Source organism: Physella acuta, unplaced genomic scaffold (assembly GCF_028476545.2).
Source record: "Physella acuta isolate Inbredline_101_S28 unplaced genomic scaffold, ASM2847654v3 ptg000096l, whole genome shotgun sequence".
Taxonomy (NCBI): domain Eukaryota; kingdom Metazoa; phylum Mollusca; class Gastropoda; family Physidae; genus Physella; species Physella acuta.
In genome coordinates this window covers 140505-158702 of record NW_026731616.1, presented here as the reverse complement: position 1 = coordinate 158702, position 18198 = coordinate 140505, and positions in this window count along the sequence as shown.

Here is an 18198-nt window from a genome sequence, read left to right as displayed (position 1 = left end):
GCTAACCGATGAGATTTACTATCAGCAGAACAACAAAAGATGATTGTGTTATTGATTTCTGTCGTACGCTTTCGTTAGTGAGTTCAGTAAGGCTTCCTTAGGTTTTGAAGATCGAATTAAGGTATTTTTAGCCGGTCTGGCCTGGGCTAAATTTAACTTTTCAGTTTGTTTTGTTTACAATTGGATTCATTTGTACACGAGTTGGACCACAAATTTATCGAACTGTCTTTAAAGAATTACTTTTAATTAAAAACACGTGTTTTTTTTTTACATTAAGAATGTTTTTAAAACGGTCAGTTATTTTGTTAAAAAGGCAGTTTGTATTTATAGATTATTTGTTTGTTAACGTAGAGGTTTTGTTAACATGAATTTTGTTTTGTTAACATTACATTTGTTTAGCTAACTTGAGTTTTGCTAATTTGACGGTTTTGTTAACATGAAAAGTTCATTATATGACTGTTGTTTTGTTAACATAATTCTGCCCAAACAATGTACTGCAAAACAATAGTTGCTTTTTGCCATTAGATGAATACGTTAGAAAAATGTAACTCTCAATTTTAACCAATAATTTAATTTTTTCAATTTTAATCTAGAATTTCGATCCATCATTATCATAATAATTTGGACCTGCGTTTTGTAAAGATAATGGTGATTATCGGAAAGGCTCTCAGAAACAGCAATGAATGGATAATCATTTCACACACGATGTTTTATGCTTTTTGTGATACTGTTGTTTTTTTTTTTCGTTTCTTTAACTTCTATAATCCTTCATTTTAGTCTTCCCGCTGTTTTATGTTTTAATTGGTACAAATGCAATGAATGATTTATATTCAGGGTTGCTTTCAGACATTATGTTCAGTGTGGAGGGGAGGGCGAGACTTCCGGAGGGGCGGAACTAAACATTTCCGGAGCGGAAATTTCTGTATGTATATATTTTCTATACAAATTACCATTTGCTATTTCGTCCAGGTTGGGATGTATATGTGTGGGGGGAGGGGGGTGGGTAGTGGTCGTACTCCCGTGACCAAGTCCCTCCTCCCCCCCCCCCCCCCCCCCAGACATGCCTTAAAAGAAACTATGCCCTTTATGATCGTGTTAACTATGATTGGATCCAGTGCGTTTGTTTTGTAGTGTCTAGGCAGGGTAGAGTTATGTACCTTTTGTTGTGATTGGGTGTTGAGTATAAAAATCCTGATGCTTTTAAAAGACGACTTCTAACGCTATCCATTGGTGCTATCCATTGGTGTTATCCAGTGGAATTATCCAGTATAGTAGTGGGAAGCGTATAACACGAAGCACTGGTTTAACTCAGTTTAGGAGTCGGCGTGGTCGGATCGATAAAGTTCAAGGCTGCTAAACAGAAAAGTCCCGAGTTCGAATCCCCCGGGCAGATGAGACTCGATAGCTGCGGACAGCAATCTATCTTAGATAAAATCTAAAAAATCAAACAACTCCTGCCTTGTAGTTGGACAAACCTAAGGCAGCGAATTCGGAAAGAAAAGCAGGATGAAATCGGAGTCAACGGTTTATATGGCGCATATTAAGTTGACACTACTTCTTGAGTGAAAACCCCTTCCGAAAATTCAACTAAGAACTAAAAAGAAGAATTCAGTGTGATTATTTTCTAAAACGGAATATAGTATCTAGAATATACATCGAAGTGGCCGTTAAAGATGAAGTAAAGTTCATGTGTTTCTTGACCACGGTATTGTACGTACTATGCCTAGCCACGTCTGTTTCCCTAACATGAGTCAGGTACCAATTAGAGCTGAGTTGGCTCATGAACATTCTGCACAGTGGAGATCCGAAATCGAGACTTTCGGGTAGGCAGTCAAGCGCTCTACCACCCGACGAGGTCGTCCAATACTAATATTAATAGTTTAGGTTAATTGTTGCCGTGGTAAAAATCTAAGGTTAAGGTTAGGGTTAGAGTTAATGTTGATGTTAAAAGTAGTGAGTATTTTAGTAGTGTGGTACAAACCACCACCCAACGTAATTAGACAATGAAAAGAAAAATACAGCCATCGGGTAACTTAACACTGCTCAAATTAACTTAAGCCCCCCCCCCCCCCCCCCACGCCTCTATCTCATCTGAAATGGAAAACACCGCCATTTCGCTACTAAACGCCGTACAAATTAACTCGCCTTCTCTCTATCTCCATCCCCTATTGTCCTTTACCAACTAGAAACTTGTTTAGCCAGACCTCTGAAAACGACACAAACAGATCAATTGATTTTAATGACTAATTAGACCGCATGAAATATTAGCCATGTATAATGTATGCCAGTCGTCTGGCTTTTAATTAGTTAAATTAAAATCAGACTAATTACTTTTATTTTTATGCAAGGATTGTCTGAATGAATGACTTACTACCAATGTTTCTTTCAGGAATTTTTTTTTCTTAGGGGGGGGGGGGGGGGGGTGTAACTCTACTCCCTGAGCACGTCTACCGCACCCCCCCCCCCCCCCACCTCGGAGTAAATGTCTGAAAGAACCCATACCTGCCACCATAATATACATCTATCAGGAGAATGAGAAATACCGCAGTGTCCGAAAACTGGAAAAAACAAACAAAACAAACTACCCATAAACGAATATGAGTCATTCCGTAAAAAAAAAACAAGAAAACCTTAATACAAAATCGATGACAGAATCTCAATCAATCTAATGCTCGGTGTGACTGATTGAGGGTATTGATATCTTCTAACAAACTAGATCGATAAGGGTGAATGAAGTCTTGCAGTGTGTTATCTGTAGTTGTTTCTCCTAGTTTTTGGTCTTAACATGTAAACAAAAGGATGATAACGCTGCCTAACTTTTAGAAAACATGGAGTCTATAAAATCGAAACAAAAATAAAATAAAATAAAAACCGGGTGACACAATTTTGGGGGTGACACCAAATCGGAAAGTCGTAGATTTTACTGTCGTAACAAATTTTTATCCGTGTAAAATCATTAAATAGTAGGGGGGAGAGGGGTGACACTATGCAGTTTTCTTCTTCTTCGCTTTTAATAGTAATCGTGGACGGCTATTCTGCAAATACAATTAAGGATTACGTGTCAACCTATTAATGCGCTTTCTAGGCCATACGGGGACAGGATATAGACCCACGGGGATAACATATAGACCCACGGGGATAGGATATAGACCCACGGGGATAGCATACAGACCCACGGGGATAGCATACAGACCCACGGGGATAACATATATACCCACGGGGATAGGATATAGACCCACGGGGATAGCATATACCCACGGGGATAGCATACAGACCCACGGGGATAACATATAGACCCACGGGGATAGGATATAGACCCACGGGGATAGCATATACCCACGGGGATAGCATACAGACCCACGGGGATAACATATATACCCACGGGGATAACATACAGACCCACGGGGATAGCATACAGACCCACGGGGATAATATATATACCCACGGGGATAGCATACAGACCCACGGGGATAATATATATACCCACGGGGATAGCATACAGACCCACGAGGATGGGCTCTTACGGCCAGTGTTAGGGTAAGGGTTACAGCCACAAGGATGGGCAATAGAGCAACGGGGATCTTGGAACAGAGGGTCACAGGGATGTAAACTCACAGGGATGTAGAGTCACAGGGATGTAGAGTCACAAGGATGGGATGTAGAGTCACAGGGATGTAGAGTCACGGGGATGTAGAGTCACAAGGATGTAGAGTCACAGGGATGTAGAGCCACAAGGATGGGATGTAGAGTCACAGGGATGTAAACTCACAGGGATGTAGAGTCACAGGGATGTAGAGTCACAAGGATGGGATGTAGAGTCACAAGGATGTAGAGTCACGGGGATGTAGAGTCACAAGGATGTAGAGTCACAGGGATGTAGAGCCACAAGGATGGGATGTAGAGTCACAAGGATGTAGAGTCACGGGGATGTAGAGTCACAAGGATGTAGAGTCACAGGGATGTAGAGTCACAAGGATGGGATGTAGAGTCACAAGGATGTAGAGTCACGGGGATGTAGAGTCACAAGGATGGGGTGTAGAGTCACAGGGATGTAGAGTCACAGGGATGTAGAGTCACGGGGATTGATGTAGAGTCACAGGGATGTAGAGTCACAGGGAGAGTCACAAGAATGGGATGTAGAGTCACAGGGATGTAGAGTCACAGGGATGTAGAGTCACGGGGATTGATGTAGAGTCACAGGGATGTAGAGTCACAGGGAGAGTCACAAGAATGGGATGTAGAGTCACAGGGATGTAGAGTCACAGGGATGTAGAGTCACAAGGATGTAGAGTCTCAAGGATGTAGAGTCACAGTAATGTAGAGTCACAGGGATGTAGAGTCACGAGGATGTAGAGTCACGAGGATGTAGAGTCACGGGGATGTAGAGTTACAGGGATGTAGAGTCACAGGGAGAGTCACAAGAATGGGATGTAGAGTCACAGGGATGTAGAGTTACGGGAATGTAGAGTCACAAGGATGTAGAGTCACAGGGATGTAGAGTCACAGTAATGTAGAGTCACAGGGATGTAGAGTCTCAAGGATGTAGAGTCACAGGGATGTAGAGTCATGAGGATGTAGAGTCACGGGGATGTAGAGTTACAGGGATGTAGAGTCACGAGGATGTAGAGTCAGGGGGATGTAGAGTCACGGGGATGTAGAGTCACGGTGATGTAGAGTTACGGGAATGTAGAGTCACAAGGATGTAGAGTCTCAAGGATGTAGAGTCACGGGGATGTAGAGTCAGAAGGGGTGTAGAGTCACGGGGATGTAGAGTCAGAAGGATGTAGAGTCACAGGGATGTAGAGTCACAAAGATGGGATGTAGAGTCACAGGGATGTAGAGTCACGGGGATGTAGAGTCAGAAGGATGTAGAGTCAGGGGGATGTAGAGTCACAGGGATGTAGAGTCACATGATGTAGAGTCTCAAGGATGTAGAGTCACGGGGATGTAGAGTCACAAGGATGTAGAGTCACAGGGATGTAGAGTCACAAGGATGTAGAGTCACGGGGATGTAGAGTCACAAGGATGAGATGTAGAGTCACAGGGATGTAGAGTCACGGGGATGTAGAGTTACAGGGATGTAAACTCACAAGGATGTACAGTCACAGGGATGTAGAGTCACAAGGATGTAGAGTCACAGGGATGTAGAGTCACAAGGATGTAGAGTCACGGGGATGTAGAGTCACAAGGATGGGATGTAGAGTCACAAGGATGTAGAGTCACGGGGATGTAGAGTCACAAGGATGTAGAGTCACAGGGATGTAGAGTCACAAGGATGTAGAGTCACGGGGATGTAGAGTCACAAGGATGGGATGTAGAGTCACAAGGATGTAGAGTCACGGGGATGTAGAGTCACAAGGATGGGATGTAGAGTCACAGGGATGTAGAGTCACGGGGATGTAGAGTCACAAGGATGGGATGTAGAGTCACAAGGATGTAGAGTCACGGGGATGTAGAGTCACAAGGATGTAGAGTCACAGGGATGTAGAGCCACAAGGATGGGATGTAGAGTCACAAGGATGTAGAGTCACGGGGATGTAGAGTCACAAGGATGTAGAGTCACAGGGATGTAGAGTCACAAGGATGGGATGTAGAGTCACAAGGATGGGATGTAGAGTCACAGGGATGTAGAGTCACGGGGATGTAGAGTCACAAGGATGGGATGTAGAGTCACAAGGATGTAGAGTCACGGGGATGTAGAGTCACAAGGATGGGATGTAGAGTCTCAGGGATGTAGAGTCACGGGGATGTAGAGTCACAAGGATGGGATGTAGAGTCACAGGGATGTACAGCCACAAGGATGGGATGTAGAGTCACAAGGATGTAGAGTCACGGGGATGTAGAGTCACAAGGATGTAGAGTCACGGGGATGTAGAGTCACAAGGATGGGATGTAGAGTCACAAGGATGTAGAGTCACGGGGATGTAGAGTCACAAGGATGGGATGTAGAGTCACAGGGATGTAGAGTCACGGGGATGTAGAGTCACAAGGATCGGATGTAGAGTCACAGGGATGTAGAATCACAGGGATGTATAGTCATAGGATGTAGCAGTAGAGTCAGAAGAACTGGATACAGCCACAAGAATGGGATGTAGATTTAAAGGAGCGAATGTAGAGCCAAAGGGGTGGGATATACATCCAGTAACACGGACAATAGAACGACGGGGAACGTCTATAGAACCACAGTAATGTTAGCTTCAGTGTCACGCTAACCCCATCCTAACCCCATCCTAACCCCATCCTAACCCCATCATCACAAGCCTTATCAAGTTCACTCGCCCTCTATTGTCAGGCCGCGGCTCAGGTTGAGCAGACATGAGCATAAAAGACTGTCTGGCACGATTGGATCTAAAAATAGCCCGCAGACATATTTCATGCTCGTGTAACTAATGTCAATATATTTGAGAGTAACAAATAGTGTTATTTTTATTTTGTATTTTTAACTGGTAGGAGAGTCAGAAAATTCTCGCATGTTTTTTCATCACAGTGCTGGAAAATGACTCATTAAGAGAATTTTTTTTTAAAGGTAGTTAGGTTACTTCTAGTGAGTTTCTTTCAGGCAACTCTCTAAGGTACATTGCCCTTCCCCCCCCCAACCCCCAACCCCCCCAATCAAAATAAAATGTATATAGAAAATTGTTTGTTACTAGTGTTCGTGTCTCCCCCCCCCCCCCCCCGCGTCTTGACTTTGGCCGAACCCCTGAGACTGACTCACGGAACCCCAGGGGTTCGATCGAACCCAGGTTACGAACCACGAACACCCCTAACACAAGCTATGACACCATCCATGTAACAAACACTATACCTGATATTACAATACTCCTCGGCCCAGAGACCACCCAGCTCTAATCGGTACCTGACTCACGTTAGGGAAAGCTGGGCGGCTGGGAAAAATACGGACCGAACTATCCCGTCATATGCCGAGGTCAAGAACCAGATTAACTCTACTTTAGTTGTTCCAAAGAATGCTTTACTTACTTTACTTATTTGCAACTTAACATGCTGGTAATAAGTTTACTGTAGTTCAATTAATTTTCCAGCTTCATACACTATATATATATATATATATATATATATATATATATATATATATATATATATATATATATATATATATATATAAATTTATTTATTTATTTATTTATCTGTATAAGTATACATATACATATACATATATATATATATATATATATATATATATATATATATATATATATATATATATATATATATATATATATATATAAATATATAACATTTTTACATTTGCCATTTATAAGGGTGACTAAATCCACGGCTGTTAAATCTAATCAAGCTAGACAGGTTTAGTTAAATTTGTCGTCTGACGTTTCCTGGAGAAACCAACAAACTGCGCCTGTAAACAAGTCGCCGCGTGCACGGGTCATTAGGACCAGGTGACCTCAACATTTCCACCTCGTGATTTTCTCATTAGACCTAGGGCCTAATGAGCTCGCGCCACACCTGCCCAGTGTGTTCGCTAATTATGTTTATGACGCATAATCGTGGTGATAATTTTTACAGAGAATGAAATTTTAAAAAAAAATTTTAATAGAATATTTTTTACTAGAAATTGTTTTAATATATTAAACGTAGGTACAAATCAAATTACAAGAAAAATGGTTTTCTTATGTTTAAGTTACGGATTTGAGATATTGCTAAGTTTAGGATTATAACAAAAAAACTTGGGTAAATTATCGTTATCGAATATATTATCTAAATGTAAATGCTTGTTTTCTTAAATAAGATATTTAAATTTGGAAAGAATAATATTAGAATCAAATTGTTCATAATATTAATTCGGCATACGCACAAATAAGCTAAGTTTAATCTGGTTTTGTTTGGGTTTAAATGAATACTAAAAATGATTAGGATTAGTTGTATGGTTCTATCTTATGTTAGTTTTGTTATTGGTTAGAATTAGGTTTAAGTCGAATTTCTTATTGGTAATAACTTTTATATGATTTATGCGGATTGGTAATCTAAATATAACAAATAAATTATTTTATAAATGTCGATTAGGTTTAAGTTAATGACGTCATTGTACTAGCCCGAAGCTGCGGAAACGTTCATTTGCGTCGAACCTATTTTTGATTTTTATTTTTTTAAATAACATGACATTGACCTCTAGACTACGCCTATCCTTACTAAGAGACTGAATTTTTTTTTTAAACTCGGACACGAAAAATAGATTGGCCTGGCTCATCCCAGTTTTTTTTTTTTTAAATGGGGATAAATAGACGGACGCCAGTGATCGGTCGTCACCCTGTTTTACACTGTGTAGCGAAAACGTCACATCATCATGAAGTCCATTTGTCTGTCTGTGTTGCTTGTCTGCTTTGTTAGTGCATGCTTAGGTAAGTCAAAATCATTTAAATTTTTATAATCGTTATATTTTGATAATGGTTTAGCGGACGACAGATTTATTTATTTTTAACTAAACAATATTATTACCTTTTTTTTTTGAAGTAGTAAGTTTAGAATTTATCTGTCGGAAATGGCCACATTTAAATAAATTTTGACAGCTGAATAAAAAACATTCTATTAGTATAACAACTATATTCTAACCCTTTGGTTTAATGAGAGGTTAACTTCGAAGAACTTGTTAGTGTTATAATTTGGATTTAAAGTTTAAGATTTGATGAGACTTTAAGACCATTACATCACGATTGTCCATTACATCATGACTGACCATTACATAATGACTGATCATTACATCATGACTGACCATTACATCACGACTGTCCACGACTGTCCATTACATCATAACTGCCCTTTACATCACGACTGACCATTACATCATGACTGTCCATTACATCACGACTGTCCACGACTATCCATTACATCATAACTGCCCTTTACATCACGACTGACCATTACATCATGACTGTCCATTACATCACGAATGTCCACGACTGTCCATTACATCATGACTGACCACTACATCAAAACTGACCATTCCATCACGACTGACCACTAAACCAGCGCACCACTCCTTCACGACTAACCACTTAACCAGCTAACCATTCCATCACAACTAACCACCTAACCAGCTAACCATTCCATCACCACTAACCACCTAACCAGCTAACCATTCCATCACCACTAACCACCTAACCAGCTAACCACCCCATCACGACTAACCACCTAACCAGCTAACCATTCCATCACCACTAACCACCTAACCAGCTAACCACTCCATCACGACTAACCACCTAACCAGCTAACCATGTCTCTCCACTAGCTGACGTGTACTGCCCACCTAACCAGATGGTCAACTGTTATGTCAACCCTTGTAAAGTCAATCGCTGCCCAATTTACCCCCAGGCTATCTGCACGTGAGTTGACCTATATATTGACCTATTGACCCAGATCATTGTTCGTGTCTATCTAGTTGTGAGCAACATATTTTCAGTTGTCTTAATTTAAATATAGGAAGGAAATTTCCTCCAGCATAATTTTAAGTATTATTATGTAAACATTGTATGCTCCATATGACACGTTGGCTTTTCTTCTTCGTTCTTAATTTTCATATCGGAGGGGATTTCCTCCAACACAATTAAGTATTACGTGTCATGCAACATTTAGACAGTTGGTTCTTTTTCTTCGTTCTTAAATTTAATATGAATGGGGATTTCCACTAACAGATTTAAGTATTACGTGTCAATATTATACGGCATATAGTATAGATTGCTAAACCGAAAGTTACGAGTTCGAATCCGGGTTTAAGTCAGTAGAATTTCCTTGAGTCCAGTGCTGATAGGTACCTAACTCGCCATAGGTAAATAAAGGCGGATGGGCATAGTGCTGACCATATCATACCCTTGTATGCCGAGGTCATGAACTCTACTTTATCTGCCCCTTGTGTCTCTGGAAAAGATGAAGATGGTTCAGATCAATAGAGCCTCCCTGAGTCCACTCAGCTCTGATGGGTACCCAACTCAAATTACCGAGGTCACAGAAACAGGTGAACACTTCTTCACTTGCCCCGTGGAGCGTCAGGTTTGAAAAAGGGACTTAACATCATTTCCAAGACCTTAGGTTCCTTTACATGAGAGTATTCCTTTCTTCATCAATGTTGTATGTCTTATTCAAATCGCTTTTAAAGGAAGAGAAAAAACCTGTGAAATATGAGATCAGCTTTTAGCTGTTTTTTGTGACCTTAAGCTGTACCAACAGGTTGCACAAACAGGAATGTAATAACTGAGCTGCTACACCAGGGCTGTTTCGCCAATTTTTTATTGACTGTACTTTGTCAAAGTGTATCCACAAGACTCTACCTTAACTTATCAACCGTGCTATATCAAGACGTCTATATCAACTACCTCTATCAACCGTGCTATATCAAGACGTCTATATCAAGTATCTCTATCAACCGTGTTATATCAAGACATCTATATCAACTAGTTCTATCAACCGTGCTATATCAAGACGTCTATATCAAGTATCTCTATCAACCGTGCTATATCAAGACATCTATATCAACTAGTTCTATCAACCGTGCTATATCAAGACGTCTATATCAAGTATCTCTATCAACCGTGCTATATCAAGACGTCTATATCAACTACCTCTATCAACCGTGCTATATCAAGACGTCTATATCAAGTACCTCTATCAACCGTGCTATATCAAAACGTCTATATCAAGTATCTCTATCTACCGTGCTATATCAAGACGTCTATATCAACTATCTCTATCAACCGTGCTATATCAAGACGTCTATATCAAGTATCTCTATCAACCGTGCTATATCAAGACGTCTATATCAACTATCGCTATCAACAGTACTACATCAACAGGGCTATATCAACAACATTGTACAAAAAAAAGCGAACCAAAGTCGTATTCTTTCCAACTAAATCAAAATTAATTTAAACCTTGTTATTTCTAATAACCTCATTCAACTTTTTTTCTTCATACAAAACATTCGTGCTATTCAATACATAAAATAAATTTATTTACACATTTTTATGTATTTCGAAGATTTTTTTCTTTACACCAAAAAAAAATCGCTCCCGTTTTTTAAAGTTTCCCTCTGTAAAAGATTTCCTCGCATTAACAATTACATTGATTTAAAAAAACGGTCTGAAAGCACATATTCATCACGCTGTCTGACCCCCAACCCCTACACCGACCCCTTTCTCAAAAAAAAAAAAAAAAAAAAAAAAATCCAACAAACTTCCCTTACAGTACAGAAGAACCACATCACGTTTTTTCCGATTCCGGTCCACGTAATTCGCTCGCGAAAAAAATAATCCACGCGTTCACGCTAAAATGGCACCACCTGTCGTTAACAGACGCTGATCAAAGGCCCATTTCGTGTCGAGTTCGATCTCGCGGTAAACTGGATCGCGAGACCGCGAAGTTCTATTGTATTTCCCGGCCGTCAAGACACAATCCTCCATTTCCGATGACGTTCTTTTTAAGGAAAGATTTCGTCTCGCCGGTAATCGTCAAGCCATTTTTCTCTCGTGTAAATTTTCTGTTTAGATCGGGAATTTTTATTTTTTTAGCTTTCCTGCTTTTGTCAGATAGGGCAATATAATGCTGTACTGAGGAATTATTTTTTTTTGCTAGGGTTATAATTAGGGTTAGAGTTAGGGTTATAATTTTGGCTAGGGGTAGGGGTATAATTAAGGCGAGGGTTTGAATTATGGTTCGGGTGATAGTTTTAGGGTTGGGCTAGGTTTATAATTAGGGTTATTGCTGTGGTTTGAATTATGGCAATGGTTAGAATTAGGTTTAGGGCGAATGTTGAGTCTAGGGTTCGCAATAGGGCCGGGGCTAGAACCAAGATTAGCTTGTAGTCTAGAGCTAAGGTTATAGAGTTAGGACTAGGTTAGAATTAGGGCTATGACTATGGTAAGAATTACATTTTGTGCTCCACTATTCTGTCTGGATCATCGTAGCAATCAGTTGTTTTTTTTTTAATTACATTGATACGCCCAGTGGCGTAGCAAGGTCGGGTGTCACCCGGTGCGGCACTTAATGGTGTCACCCCCAGAGGCATAGCGACCCTTCCCAGGGACAAACTTTCAATTTTCGATTTGCACCTTCTCGAACTTTCGGTTTGCACCCCCCTCTAAATTTCGATTTGCACCCCCCCCCCCTCAAACTTTCGATTTGCACCACTTAAAAGACTATTTAACACTCGAATTAATCACTTAATTAAGTGGAATTATCATTTTTTGCCTTGGTGTCACCCCCCTAGATGGTGTCACCCGGTGCGGTCCGCACCCCCCCCCCCCAGCCCCCACCCCCCTCGCTACGCCTCTGGATACGCCTAGTCTGCGGATATAGACGTGACATAATGATCACACACTTCCAACTCAGTGGAAACATAAAACAGTCAGTCGTTCTCGGTTGTTATAGGGTTAAATGATGACAGAGTTCTGGGTGTTCATATAAAATGTATCTAGGTTCGTGTTAAATATCGTCCATTATTCATAAGTGGTTTCCATATTTATATCGTTTTAACGCGTAATAAATTAACGATGTGCCAACTTAATATTTTTTAAATACCATACACCACTTTAAAATAATAGTTAAAAAGTGAAATATGAAACCATTTATAAATGACTTTGGATCTCTTGGATATAAATGTTTTAAATGATTTAAAAAAAAACAATAGATTTTCAATAACATTTTATTCCCCCCCCCCTTTCCCCGACAAACCCCACCCTCGTTCATCCGTATGATTCGTCTAAATGAAAACACGTTTTAAAAAAGTTTGTAACAAGAGGTGGTCTGGGTCGCCGGTACAACAGGAAAAATCCAGGTGGGCCGCTGGGAAAAAAAATCCCGTTGGGCTGACAGGAAAAAATTCCGGTGGGCTGCTAGGGAAAAAATTCCCGTGGGCTGCTAGGGAAAAAATTCCCGTGGGCTGCTAGGGAAAAAATTCCGTTGGGTTGCCAGAAAAAAATTCCGTTGGGTTGCCAGGAAAAAATTCCGGTGGGCTGCTAGGGGGAAAATTCCGGTGGGCTGCTAGGGGAAAAATTCCGGTGGGCTGCTACGAAAAAAATTCCGTTGGGCTGCCAGGAAAAATTTCGGTGGGCTGCTAGGGAGAAAATTCCTGTTTGCTGCTACGAAAAAAATTCCGTTGGGCTGCCAGGAAAAATTCCGGTGGGCTGCTAGGGAAAAAAATTCCGATGGACTGCCAGCATCGGTGCTGTAATGGGCTTCTGAATGCTTTGGTTGATTTTATTTTTTTTTATTTTAAGGGGGGGGGGGGGGGGGGGGGTAAGGAGATGTGGTCGTTTTTATTCCCCAACCCCCTTCCACTACCCCCCCCCCCCACCGCTTGCTTGAACACAGCCAACCCACCCCTGTTTATAATCAATTTTTGTTTCTCCATGTACAGCCCCAACTACTGCGGCGGATGTCGCGCCATTTTCTACTTCAGAGGTCGTGACGTCACGGTAGACTGCCTCAGAGGGGCAGGCGGCAACGGCTACTACTGAACGGAACAAAGGGAGACCACTGTATTGAACAAACACCACGCACTCACAGGGGATCGTTACATGATGTGAACTTTAACATAAAATACAGTACAAGTTATCGATAAATGTTTCACCAGTTTAGTGTTGTTTTTTTTCTTTTGTTATTGTTTTTTTTTAAATTATTAATATTTAACTTAACTAATTGGATTAAATCAAAGAGGATCGTTACATGATGTGAACTTAACCAAAAATACAGTACAAGTTATCGATAAATGTTTCACCAGTTTAGTGTTGTTTTTCATTTTTGTTATTGTTTTTTTTTTATTTAACTTAATAAATTGGATTAAATAACAACTTTTCAGATAAACTCTACTTCACCTGCACTATTAGCATTTCAAAAGAAATACGTTAATAAAAATTTAATTACGAAGTTGGTTTTTTTTTCAATTGGAGTGTGGTCGAAATCAACACAAAAACATTACTTTTTTTTTCTTAAATTTAAGAAAAGACACGCAATTACTGCCAACTAAGCAAACTGGCGTCGAATTTCATCAGTAAATGATTTTTTTATAAGATTATGAGAGTGACTCACTCAAATGCTAGTGTTTCCGTGTAAGTCGACGATGCATAGTAATATTTTTTTTATAATTATTTCGAGTTTCGTTTTGATAACTAAGGCACGAAGTCGAAACTACTGTTTTGTTTCCCAAAAAAATTCAAAATTTGGGATGAAATTACTATTTTTGTGTTCGTAATTTTAGTTCTAGAAAAAATATTGTTCGGATTGTAGAAAGCGAAAGTGGACACACGCAAGGTCTTTGGAAGGGGAGATTACTACGGAGTCTTTTTTGAATGATCATTTATGGTATTGGAAACACAAGGGAAATCTTAATTATAGTTAGTTTAAAATACGTTGATTCGTTATTTTTCTAAATAGTAATTAGTCTATTCATTTTGGGGTATAGTTGGAGCCACAGTACAACCCCCCCCCCTTTAAACCCCACCTTATCACTCATTTCTAGCTTGCCAGCCGTTGTAAACAAATATGCGAACTCCAGTTTTTAAAGAACAATCGAATTATTAGCTAGAGTAGTTTCCCTTGAATATTCTAGCCTGTTTTTCGCAATGCTATTATTATTAGAGCCGTGTTATTGTCCGTTAACATGCAACATAAAAGAGAATAAAATTAAAAGTGTGAAAAAATAATCAGCAGTGTGACTAAAAGAGGAGATAAAACCTTTGATTTTTATTAGATTTTGTGTTGTTGTTTTGAAGATTATATTTTTCAAAATCAGCAAGAAAATTTATTTTTGTTTTTACAATTTAAAACATAATCGAAAACCATAACAAAATCCATTAGTACACAAGTATTTGAGGTTACCCTGACATTCTTCATAACTTCCCATAATAGCAAAAAAACAACAGAAAAAAAAGGATTTTATGAATAAATTTACTAGCTGCAGAAAATAAAAAGAAAAACTATCGAAAAGAAGTTGGTTGTATAATAAATTTAATGTAATTGTGATGAATTTAAGAGACTTCGTGAAACTTGTTCAGTGGTGTAGTATTGTTGAGTGTTTGAGTACGTATGCACTCCTCAACTTTTATTGGATTAAGCATTTTGTTTGTTTCCTGGGTTGTTAAATGTCGGTTTTGTTATATGGAGCAGAGACATGGAGAGTCTCCAAGGCATGCCCAGAGAAGATACAGAGCTTCATTAACAAATGTTCCTGGCAGATTCTGAAATTGATGTGGCAGGATAAAGTGCCGGATATAGACTTATAGAGAAGGCAGGAGCCGATGACAGTGTAAATAAGAAGAAGGAATTGGCACTCGGTGGGACACACATTGCGAAAGGCTGACTCTAATGTGACACGCCAGGCGCCTGAGTGGAACCCCCAGGGAAGGCGAACCTGGGGGTCTTCGTGAGAACTGAAGACGGCAGGGATGTCTTGGGAGGTTGAAAATCAACAAGGGGGACCGGACAAAGTGGAAGGGTATGGTTGTGGCCCCTATTAACCACAATGAGCTAATAACATCAACTCAAGTGAAATGAAGTATATTTTTAGATACTTTATAACTAAATTTTAGTTTGTAGTTTAGTCAATAAAATCATTCATGGATACAAATAGGGGGTAGTAGGTGGAGAGGCGCCAGTGAAAAAATTCACCTCTGCCACCCCTTCTCCTTGCATGACTACACCTCTGGATACAGCTTAGCTTTCTGAAGTTATTATTAAACATATCATAGTATGTCCAGGCTTGCTGTTGGTGGTTATAAGTGTTATATTAAAAAGTTTCCGACGGTCTATAGGGCAAGTGAAGTAGAGTTCACTTGTTTCTGTGACCTCGGCATATGAAGAGATAGTGCGGTCAGCACTATGCCCAGCCGCCTTTACTTTCCCTAACGTGAGTTAGGTACCCATCAGAGTTGGGTGGACTCAGGGACGGTCTACTGACTTGATCCCGGATTCAAACTCAAGACTTACGGGTTAGCAGTCCAGCTCTCTATCGCTAGACCGCTCCGTCCCAAGTGTTATATTGTGATAAAAATAATTCTTTAAAAGTACCTCTAAAGTCTACCCATACTACAGTCTGACCATCCGTCCATCCGAACACTCCTACCTGACTCACGTTATGGAAAGCAAACACGGCTGTGCATAATGCTGACCACATTATCCTTTCATGTGCCGAGGTTATTCAAACAGGTGAACTCTACTTCACCTACCTAATGGACAGTACATTTTGAAAGGGTACTTTGTGTTACGCTACTTTAAAACTTTGGGATAAAGAAAAAAAAAGAGCATCCATTGAAAGAAATGCAATTTCTCATATTCTATTTTCTCAACTGGATGCTTTTTACACTTAAATGTACTTAAATCAAATACACAAACAAAGGTAATACACATTCTTAGCTTTTAACAATTCAACATAGTCTTTAGTCGATACATTTTTTCGCACCAATGATGATTTTTATTTTTTTTTAAATGTAGAAGATATGTTCACAATTTTCTTTTCTACTTCACAATTTCAGAATTATCGATCCCATTCGCATCGGATTGTTCCATGCTGCCATTAATTTATTCAGAGACGAGGCTCAAATTGTGCAGACGACGTTTTATTGGATTTGTGCACGATATGCACCGAGAAGCTCTTGTTATTCAGTGAGTTTGGTCAATTGTCTCAGCTAAAATCAATACCTGGCAGCATTTTGTATCGACGGTCCGTGGCTTGTGGATAGTGAGAGCTGTGGGTGGCTGGATTTATGGCTGTGGATGGATGGATTTATGGCTGTGGATGGATGGATTTATAGCGGTGGGTGGATGGTATAGCTGTGATTGGCTGGATTTATAGATGTGGATGTCTGGATTTATAGCTGTGGGTGGCTGATTTATAGCTGTGGATGGATGGATTTATAGCTGTGGATGGATGGATTTATAGATGTGGGTGGCTGGATTTATGGCTGTAAATGGCTGCATTTATAGCTGTGGGTGGATGGTGTAGCTGTGGGTGGCTGGATTTATGGCTGTGGATGGCTGGATTTATAGCTGTGATTGGCTGGATTTATAGCTTTGGGTGGCTGGATTTATAGCTGTGGGTGGATGGTATAGCTGTTGGTTAATGGATTTATAGCTGTGGATGACTGGATTTATAGCTATGGGTGGCTGGATTTATAGCTATGGGTGGCTGGATTTATAGATGTGGGTGGCTGGATTTATAGATGTGGGTGGCTGGATTTATAGCTGATAATGGCTGCATTTATAGCTGTGGGTGGATGGTGTAGCTGTGGGTGGGTGGATTTATGGCTGTGGATGTCTGGGTTTATAGCTTTGGGTGGCTGGATTTATAGCTGTGGGTGCCTGGATTTATAGCTGTGGGTGGATGGTATAGCTGTTGGTTAATGGATTTATAGCTGTGGATGACTGGATTTATAGCTATGGGTGGCTGGATTTATAGCTATGGGTGGCTGGATTTATAGATGTGGGTGGCTGGATTTATAGATGTGGGTGGCTGGATTTATAGCTGATAATGGCTGCATTTATAGCTGTGGGTGGATGGTGTAGCTGTGGGTGGGTGGATTTATGGCTGTGGATGTCTGGGTTTATAGCTTTGGGTGGCTGGATTTATAGCTTTGGGTGGCTGGATTTATAGCTGTGGGTGGATGGTATAGCTGTTGGTTAATGGATTTATAGCTGTGGATGACTGGATTTATAGCTATGGGTGGCTGGATTTATAGCTATGGGTGGCTGGATTTATAGATGTGGGTGGCTGGATTTATAGATGTGGGTGGCTGGATTTATAGCTGATAATGGCTGCATTTATAGCTGTGGGTGGATGGTGTAGCTGTGGGTGGGTGGATTTATGGCTGTGGATGTCTGGGTTTATAGCTTTGGGTGGCTGGATTTATAGCTGTGGGTGGATGGTATAGCTGTTGGTTAATGGATTTATAGCTGTGGATGACTGGATTTATAGCTATGGGTGGCTGGATTTATAGCTATGGGTGGCTGGATTTATAGCTGTGGGTGGCTGGATTTATAGATGTTAATGGCTGCATTTATAGCTGTGGGTGGCTGGATTTATAGCTGTGAGTTGCTGGATTTATAGCTGTGGGTGCCTGGATTTATAGCTGTGGATGGCTGGATTTATAGCTGTGAGTTGCTGGGTTTATAGCTGTGGGTGCCTGGATTTATAGCTGTGGATGTCTGATCTATAGCTGTGGATGGCTGGATTTATGGCTG